This window comes from Periplaneta americana, chromosome 13 (genome assembly GCF_040183065.1).
Source record: "Periplaneta americana isolate PAMFEO1 chromosome 13, P.americana_PAMFEO1_priV1, whole genome shotgun sequence".
Lineage (NCBI taxonomy): Eukaryota > Metazoa > Arthropoda > Insecta > Blattodea > Blattidae > Periplaneta > Periplaneta americana.
In genome coordinates, this window is record NC_091129.1 from 89655252 (window position 1) to 89664103 (window position 8852).

Genomic DNA, 8852 nt, shown 5'->3' on the forward strand with positions numbered 1-8852 from the left:
AATAGAGGAGCTGAAATAATGTCATAATTGATAATTTAATAAATGTTTATCTTATTAGGTGGTTAGTTTAATAAAAGAAATGGATACAATAGAGGAGCTGTAAGAATATCATTATTGATAATTTAATAAAAGTTTACCTTATTACATGTTTATTATAACTTAATAAACGAAATGAATCTGTAATAATTGATACAAGAAAGGAGTTGCTGTAAGAATATCATAGCAAACATTTACCTTATTAAACAGTTATTTTAAAGAAATAAGTGGATCATTCTCGGTATAATGTGGCTCATTCAATTAACCGTTACTCAACGTAGTAGGTTCTTTTAATTTAGTTTTTTTGTGTGTAAATTAAAACATTTTTCCCATTTGACATCTATTTTTATAATGAGGAAAAAAACGGACAAAAGATAATGAACTTAGAACATCAATGAAGGTAGCATTTGTAGCATTAGCAACTTGGCCGAGATAAATGACTGCACGGCATGTAAACATAAACACATAGCCTTCACTACACAATACAATGTAAATTTCTTCGCTTACTATTTACAACGATTTTTTTATTCTGAGTAATTACAAGTACAATAACACAAGACAGGCCTGACTAATATTAAGGTATAACAACCCTTGTGTTTCACAGGAGTTACGATACTTACAACGACATGTGAAACAAGCGAATCACACTTAAAAGTTGTGTGCTATAAATATCTCAGCCTGACGTTGCATGTCTCTCAGCCTACCTAAATGAATTCGAAGGACGTTTGCACAAAGCGCCAGTCTCTACAATGCCGAGTCTACGTCCCCAATATAATATGAATGTTGAACACACTATTCACTTAACACAGTACAGGAGTCAACAATCATCGCAGACGAGCCTTGCAGAAGGCAGTGTATTTATTGCTAACATTATACTCGATTTCCTGTTACATACTCGGTTACTAAGCCGGAACAGCAACAGCCTTCTTAGCTCAGAGGTAGAGCACTAGTCTTGTAAACTAGGGGTCGTGAGTTCGAACCTCACAGAAGGCAATGTATTTATTACTAACATTATACTCGATTTTCAGTTACATACTCGGTTACTAAGCCACAAAAGCAACCGCCTTCTTAGCTCAGAGGTAGAGCACTAGTCTCGTAAACTAGGGGTCGTGAGTTCGAACCTCACAGAAGGCAATGTATTTATTACTAACATTATACTCGATTTCCAGTTACATACTCGGTTACTAAGACAGCAAAGCAACAGCCTTCTTAGCTCAGAGGTAGAGCACTAGTCTTGTAAACTAGGGGTCGTGAGTTCGAACCTCACAGAAAGCAATGTATTTATTACTAACATTATACTCGATTTTCAGTTACATACTCGGTTACTAAGCCAGATAATCAACAGCCTTCTTAGCTCAGAGGTAGAGCACTAGTCTTGTAAACTAGGGGTCGTGAGTTCGAACCTCACAGAAGGCAATGTATTTATTACTAACATTATACTCGATTTTCAGTTACATACTCGGTTACTAAGCCAGAAAAGCAACAGCCTTCTTAGCTCAGAGGTAGAGCACTAGTCTTGTACACTAGGGGTCGTGAGTTCGAAGCTCACAGAAGGCAATGTATTTATTACTAACATTATACTCGATTTTCAGTTACATACTCGGTTACTAAGTCACAAAAACAACAGCCTTCTTAGCTCAGAGGTAGAGTACTAGTCTCGTAAACTAGGGGTCGTGAGTTCGAACCTCACAGAAGGCAATGTATTTATTACTAACATTATACTCGATTTTCAGTTACATACTCGGTTACTAAGCCACAAAAGCAACAGCCTTCTTAGCTCAGAGGTAGAGCACTAGTCTCGTAAACTAGGGGTCGTGAGTTCGAACCTCATAGAAGGCAATGTATTTATTACTAACATTATACTCGATTTCCAGTTACATACTCGGTTACTAAGACAGAAAATCAACAGCCTTCTTAGCTCAGAGGTAGAGCACTAGTCTTGTAAACTAGGGGTCATGAGTTCGAACCTCATAGAAGACAATGTATTTATTAGTATCATTATACTCGATTTCCAGTTACATACTCTGGTTGCTAAGTCACAAAGGCAACAGCCTTATTAGCTCAGAGGTAGAGCACTAGTCTTGTAAACTAGGGATCGTGAGTTCGAACCTCACAGAACGCAGTGTACTGTATTTATTACTAATAATGTACTCTATTTCCAGTTACATGTTCGGTTACTAAAAAAAACAAGCAACAGCCTTTTCAGCTCAGAGGTAGAGCACTAGTCTCGTAAACTAAAGGTCATGAGTTCGAACCTCACAGAAGGCAGTGTATTTATTACTAATATTATCCTCGATTTCCAGTTATATACTCGTTACTAAGCCACAAACGCAACAGCCTTCCTACCTCACAGGTAGAGCATTATTAGTCTTGTAAACTAGGGGTCGTGATTTGGAACCTCACAGAAGGTAGTGTATTTATTACTAACAATATACTCGACAGTAAAAATTCTTCGCTTGATATAGAAATAAACGGAATGTCAGTTTTTGAACCATCAATTACTCGTACCTCGGTCAAAATCAGAATGAGCTACCCATAGTGCCAAAACCAATTTTTAAAACTTTAGAGCAATGTTCGTCAGCACTCGCTGAAATAGGTTACGGGTAAGCAGTCTTGGTAACATGCACCCTCGTGCAGGAGGAAGCATACCCGTCAGCAGCCACGAATGCACACTGGTGCCGTAGGAGACTTGCGGTTAATAGACGCTAATGATCGCTGCTTTAGAGTATAGTTATTCATATCTACAGGTGCTTTCTTTCTCGTAGTTTAGTATTTGAAATTTTTCTCACATTATACCTAGAATTTGAAATCAGAATTTTATATTTTTGCAAACCAAATGTTATTAAATATAGTTTCCACGATAGAGACCCCGGCTCAATCCTCGGTGACTTGAAAACGTTGATAAAAATGGCGATGGAGGTAATACAGTAATAATAATAATAATAATAATAATAATGGAGCAGAAACATGGACATTACGACGAAGTGAAGAAAAGTGAATAGAAGCATTTGAGATGTGAATATGGAAAATAATGGTACGTGTGAAGTGGAGAGACAAAATAAGAAATGAAACTATGTTGGAAAGAGTGGATGAAAAAAAAAATTTTAAACTGATCAGGAAGAGGAAAAGGAATTGGTTGGGTCACTGGCTGAGAAGAAACTGCCTACTGAAGGATGCACTGGGAGAGGAGTTCGGGGCAGAAGAAGATATCATGTGATAGACGTCATTAAGATAGGCTATGTGAATCATCTGAGGAGACAAAAAGGAAGGCATAAAATAGAAAAGATTGGAGAAAGCTAAATTTGCAGTGAAAGACCTGCTCTTGGGCAGAACTCTGAATGAATGAATGAATGATTGAATGAATGAATGTTAAATGAATTAATAAATAATAATAATAATCATAATCATAATAATAATAATGAAGGCGGGATATGATGGTAGAGACTGGATTAATCTTGCTCAGGATAGGGACCAATGGCGGGCTTATGTGAGGGCGGCAATGAACCTCCGGGTTCCTTAAAAGCCAGTAAGTAATAATAATAATAATAATAATAATAATAATAATAATAATAATAATAATCTATAACGTGACAGTCAACTGCTGGGCTCACATCCACATGCCTCAATAAAGGTAATCGATAACCCAACTAGTATGGGGTAGCTTGTGGTCAACATGACGATATCTCCAGCCATGCAGCCATTATATCTGATTTCGCTATTCACTGTAGTAGCTCCCTAAAGTCATCACAATGCTAGATGGGTTAGTCGCGGGACCAATAATAATAATAATAATAATAATAATAATAATAATAATAATTATAATAATAATAATAATAATAATAATAATAATAATAATAATAATAGTAATAACCCCAGGAGTTACCACCTTGTCGTGGTGGAGGTGCTCAGTACCAATGATCCAGATGACCTCCGGGGAGAGTCTAGCTTTTTAACTAGCTCGCCTGCAGGTAAGAGGTGAGGGAAGCGAAGGTAACTCACATCGAGCAGTGACTGACCCATATTGGGCGACTGCCACCGATGGAAACGTCCCCAGCACAGGGTTAAGTGTGAAGACCTCAACGGATACTTGTATGCGGAAGAGGCACCTATTCTTCAGGGAATAAAGTGAAGACCCATCTCCGGGGATACAGGGAGAAAGTCCTCAACGGTCCTATTAGAGCGGAAGAGGCAACCCTCCACTTGGGGGTAACACAATTGGAGGATACGATGATTATCCTAAAGATGGCAGCCCCATCTATCATCTTACCCTGCGGGATGCTAGTAACATACCCAGGGGACATCTTCACTACTAAATGTCTCAGAAAGGATAACACGGCTGCTCATTTGTTGACGACTACGGCTAGGAAAAGGGATAACGCATTAGGAAGATCGGAAGTAATAAAGATTGGAACTTGGAACCCTAGAGGAATCACAAACAAAGAAACAGAACTGGAGAAAGAACTTGAGAATATGAAGGTAGATATTGCTGTTATACCAGAAACAAAAAAGAAACTTAAAGGTTCTTACGAGTTAGAAAGATATTTTATAATTTATCATGGAGTACCACAAGAAAAAAGAGCTTCAGCGGGAATAGCAATATTGATTAAGAGAAACTGGAGAAATAGAATTGATAACTATGAATTTATAAATGAAAGAATTATAAAACTACGTCTAAAAGTAGTACGAGGATACATCACAATAGTAGGGGTATATAGTCCAGAAGAAGCTGCAGAATTCTATGAAGATCTCCATACAGTAGTTAACAATATAAATCCCAACGATTATTTAGTAATAGCGGGAGACCTAAATGCACGAATTGGAAATAAACCCATACAGAACGTAATGGGTAAACACGGAGAAAGAACATTAAATAACAATGGAAAACTTTTAATCAATTTTGCAAATTTTAATAGCTTAAAAATAACAAATTCATTTTTCCCCCACAAAGATGTACACAAATACACTTGGAGTGCAAGAGGCTACAGGAGTATAATAGATTATACCCTAGTAAATACAAAATGCTCAAAATTAGTTCTAGACACAAGAGTTTTTAGAGACTGTGACATAAACTCAGACCATTACTTACTAATTTCAAAATTAGCTATTCCATCTAGATGGAAAAGAAATATAAGTAGTACCAAAACATACAAAGAGATTCCGGAAATGTTTAAAATTCATTTATTACAAGAAGAATCAATTAGACAGTTATATCAAAATCGACTAAATTTATATTTAACAAAGTCGCCCATAAACAATAATATAAATCAGGAATGGACAGAAATAAAAGAAATAATAATACGAGCAGCAACAGAAGCGCTAGGAACAAGGAAGAAAAATTACAAACGAAGAGGACTAAAAATATGGAATGAGGATATGGCAAACCTAACCAAAATGAAGAAAGATGCATACATAAAATATCTTAATAAAAAAACCAACGACAATTTAATTGACTATAAATATAAATGTGCAATTGTCCGTAGAGAAGTTAGGAAAAAAAAAACTCCTGGGATAAATGTATAAATGATATAGAATATGATATTCATCGCAGACAGGATAAAGCTTATACAATTTGAACACATCTATGTAAGAAAGAAAGAGATAATCTACAACTAAATCTGATACCAGAAGAATCATGGCTACAATATTATCAGGATCTTTGGACAGAAAAGGAAGAAACAGAAGAAGAAATTTTAACACAAATAGATGAAAACGTAGATCCTATTACTTTTGATGAATTATTATTAGCCCTTAACAATTTTAAAAATAAAAAATCCCCAGGAACAGATAATATCAATAGTGAATTAATAAAATATGCTTCATTACCACTGAAATACAGAGTATTAGATTTGATGAACATATGTTGGAAATACGGACACATACCAGAAGAATGGAGAGTAGGGAAAATATGTCCAATATATAAGAAAGGAGATAAGAAAAATTGCTCTAATTATAGAGGAATAAGAATTTTGAATACATGCTATAAAATATATGTGTCAATATTAAAAGCTCGACTTAATATCATAATAGAAAACATGCTTTCAGAAAGTCAAAATGGATTTAGGAAAGGAAGATCTTGTGCCGATTGTATATTCTCCATAAATCAAATAATAGAGAAACATAGAGAACATAATCTACCAACATACATGATTTTTGTGGATTATGAAAAAGCATTTGACAATGTTTGCAGAAACAAACTATGGATCATAATGAAAGAGAAAGGTATTCCACAACATTTAATATCAGCAATTAAAAGTTTATACGTTCAAAATAAAATTGTAATTGGAACATCAATGGAAAGAAAGAATATAGCAGCAACAATAAATAAAGGAGTAAGACAAGGGTGTCCACTTTCACCGTCACTTTTTAATATTTATATTGACAAAATCGTAATGGATTGGCAGATGGATTTAAATGAACATTTTAAAATTAAAAAAAATATATATTCGCAGATACATTGCTCTTTGCGGACGACCAAGTTTTAATATCCAGTTCTGAAAATGGGGCACAGAGGGCTCTATTCCAATTAAATAATATAAGTAAAAGTTTTAGCTTAAACATTTCAATTAATAAAACAAAAGTTTTAGCATTTAGAGGAGCAGATACATTAAGAGCCAAAATTGTCTTGGAAGGAAAAATTATTGAACAGATAAATTGTTTCAATTATCTTGGGTGCAACATTTCTTATATGAAGAATGAAGATATTCAAAACAAGATTAATAAATTCAGCTATGTATGCGGTGTCATTAATAGATCCCTAAAAAGTACTAGGAAAGAAACAAAAATTAAATTTTATAAGGTAATGGCAGTGCCAATGTTGCTTTATGGGTCTGAATTTTGGATCCTGACTAAAAAAGAAGAAAGAAGAATAGAAGCAGCAGAGATGAAATTTCTAAGATCTGTAGCAGGTTACACCTTATTGGATAGGAAAAGAAGTGATGATATAAGGAGGGAACTAAGCATTTTTAAATTAATAGACAGAATAAAACAATATAGAAACGATTGGAAACAACATATACAAAGAATGGAAGTAGACCGCATACCAAAACTGATGATGAACTATAACCCAATAGGTAGAAGAAATGTTGGTAGACCGAAAAAAAGATGGGCTCAACAGTGTTAAAAAAATGAGACCGGAACGAGCCTTATAAGGCTTAATCCATGATGCTGATGATGATGATAATAATAATAATAATAATAATAATAATACTAATAATAATGGAGCAGAAACATTGACATTACGACAAAGTGAAGAAAAGTGAGTAGAAGCATTTGAGATGTGAATATGGAAAATAATGGAACGTGTGAAGTGAACAGACAAAATAAGAAATGAAACTATGTTGGAAAGAGTGGATGAAAAAAAAAAGATTTTTAAACTGATCAGGAAGAGGAAAAGGAATTGGTTGGGTAACTGGCTGCGAAGAAACTGCCTACTGAAAAATGTACTGGGAGAAGAGTTCGGGGCAGAAGAAGATATCATGTGATAGACGTCATCAAGATAAATGAATCATCTGAGGAGACAAAAAGGAAGGCAGAAAATAGAAAAGATTGGAGAAAGCTAAGTTTGCAGTGAAAGACCTGCCCTTGGGCAGAACACTGAATGAATGAATGAATGAATGAATGTTAAATGAATTAATAAATAATAATAATAATCATAATCATAATCATAATCATAATAATGAAGGTGGGATATGATGGTAGAGACTGGATTAATCTTGCTCAGGATAGGGACCAATGGCGGGCTTATGTGAGGGCGGCAATGAACCTCCGGGTTCCTTAAAAGCCAGTAAGTAATGATAATAATAATAATAATAATAATAATCCATAACGTGATAGTTAACTGCTGGGCTCACATCCACATGCCTCAATAAAGGTAATCGATAATCCAACTAGTATGGGGTAGCTTGTGGTCAACATGACGATATCTCCAGCCATGCAGCCATTATATCTGATTTCGCTATTCACTGTAGTAGCTCCCTAAAGTCATCACAATGCTAGATGGGTTAGTCGCGGGACCAATAATAATAATAATAATAATAATAATAATAATAATAATAATAATAATAATAATAATAATGATAATAATAATAATAATAATAATAATAATCTATGATGAAGGACTGGATCCATCTTATATTGGTAGGAAGATTATAACGAAACAATAAATATTCACAAGAAATGAGAAAGATTTCCTTATCATTTAGTCAACAGTGCGCTAAGCTACCGTTTAAAAAGAACTGAACAAACACATGACAGTGTATAAGTATTCATTTGCTTTGAAAAAGAGATGTGTCCAATTCTGTTGGAAATCGATCCCGCATTCATTATATTTTCAAATGAAGGCCACTGATAATGGATATTATTATTATTATTATTATTATTATTATTATTATTATTACAGCTTTGTCGACGTTTCTTACTTCGAGTATACGTTCACTCACTTCCAGAATGAACCACTCAGCGACGGTTACAGACACTGCTCACATTTCATCCCAATATTCTCACTTCATAATCGTTGTACAGATTTTTGCAGCACTTGTCAACAAGCATACGAAGCACTAACGTAACAATATCGCACACTGCCACGAGTGTTACGTAACAGAGAGTTAATGTGTTTATTTACCTATACGTTAGGGCGGTCTTACGTCACACCGGCGTCATGTTTTGAAGCAGGTCGCAGGCATTCTAATCAGCAGACAGTCGAAGATAAGTTGCTTATGACATGAAGAGCACATCCATCACGCACTCGTTGTGTGATGGACACAATGTGTGCCCACGTGAGACGCAACTCCTAAATTAGCAAGTGCCTGTCCCGCAAG

At 35.0% G+C, this 8852-nt stretch overlaps 1 protein-coding gene and 10 non-coding genes across 13 annotated transcripts in view; 10 read left to right on the top strand and 1 right to left on the bottom strand.

Moving 5' to 3' along the window:
- LOC138712099 (SET domain-containing protein SmydA-8-like) overlaps positions 1–8852 on the bottom strand; it is a 41428-nt gene extending 32576 nt beyond the window's left edge. Inside the window, exon 1 of one of the 3 annotated variants that reach the window (XM_069843495.1) lies at positions 8657–8852. The gene's annotated coding sequence lies outside the window, so the exon portion shown is untranslated. Of the gene's footprint in view, positions 1–8453; positions 8629–8656 lie in introns of those variants that run through there. The other 2 variants (XM_069843497.1, XM_069843496.1) reach the window with 2 other exon arrangements.
- Positions 958–1029, top strand: TRNAT-UGU (transfer RNA threonine (anticodon UGU)). The gene has a single exon. It is a non-coding gene; the product is annotated as a tRNA-Thr (tRNA).
- TRNAT-CGU (transfer RNA threonine (anticodon CGU)) lies at positions 1099–1170 on the top strand. Its single transcript has one exon. It is a non-coding gene; the product is annotated as a tRNA-Thr (tRNA).
- TRNAT-UGU (transfer RNA threonine (anticodon UGU)) lies at positions 1240–1311 on the top strand. The gene has a single exon. It is a non-coding gene; the product is annotated as a tRNA-Thr (tRNA).
- On the top strand, positions 1381–1452 carry TRNAT-UGU (transfer RNA threonine (anticodon UGU)). The gene has a single exon. It is a non-coding gene; the product is annotated as a tRNA-Thr (tRNA).
- Positions 1522–1593, top strand: TRNAT-UGU (transfer RNA threonine (anticodon UGU)). The gene has a single exon. It is a non-coding gene; the product is annotated as a tRNA-Thr (tRNA).
- On the top strand, positions 1663–1734 carry TRNAT-CGU (transfer RNA threonine (anticodon CGU)). The gene has a single exon. It is a non-coding gene; the product is annotated as a tRNA-Thr (tRNA).
- Positions 1804–1875, top strand: TRNAT-CGU (transfer RNA threonine (anticodon CGU)). The gene has a single exon. It is a non-coding gene; the product is annotated as a tRNA-Thr (tRNA).
- Positions 1945–2016, top strand: TRNAT-UGU (transfer RNA threonine (anticodon UGU)). The gene has a single exon. It is a non-coding gene; the product is annotated as a tRNA-Thr (tRNA).
- Positions 2087–2158, top strand: TRNAT-UGU (transfer RNA threonine (anticodon UGU)). The gene has a single exon. It is a non-coding gene; the product is annotated as a tRNA-Thr (tRNA).
- On the top strand, positions 2233–2304 carry TRNAT-CGU (transfer RNA threonine (anticodon CGU)). The gene has a single exon. It is a non-coding gene; the product is annotated as a tRNA-Thr (tRNA).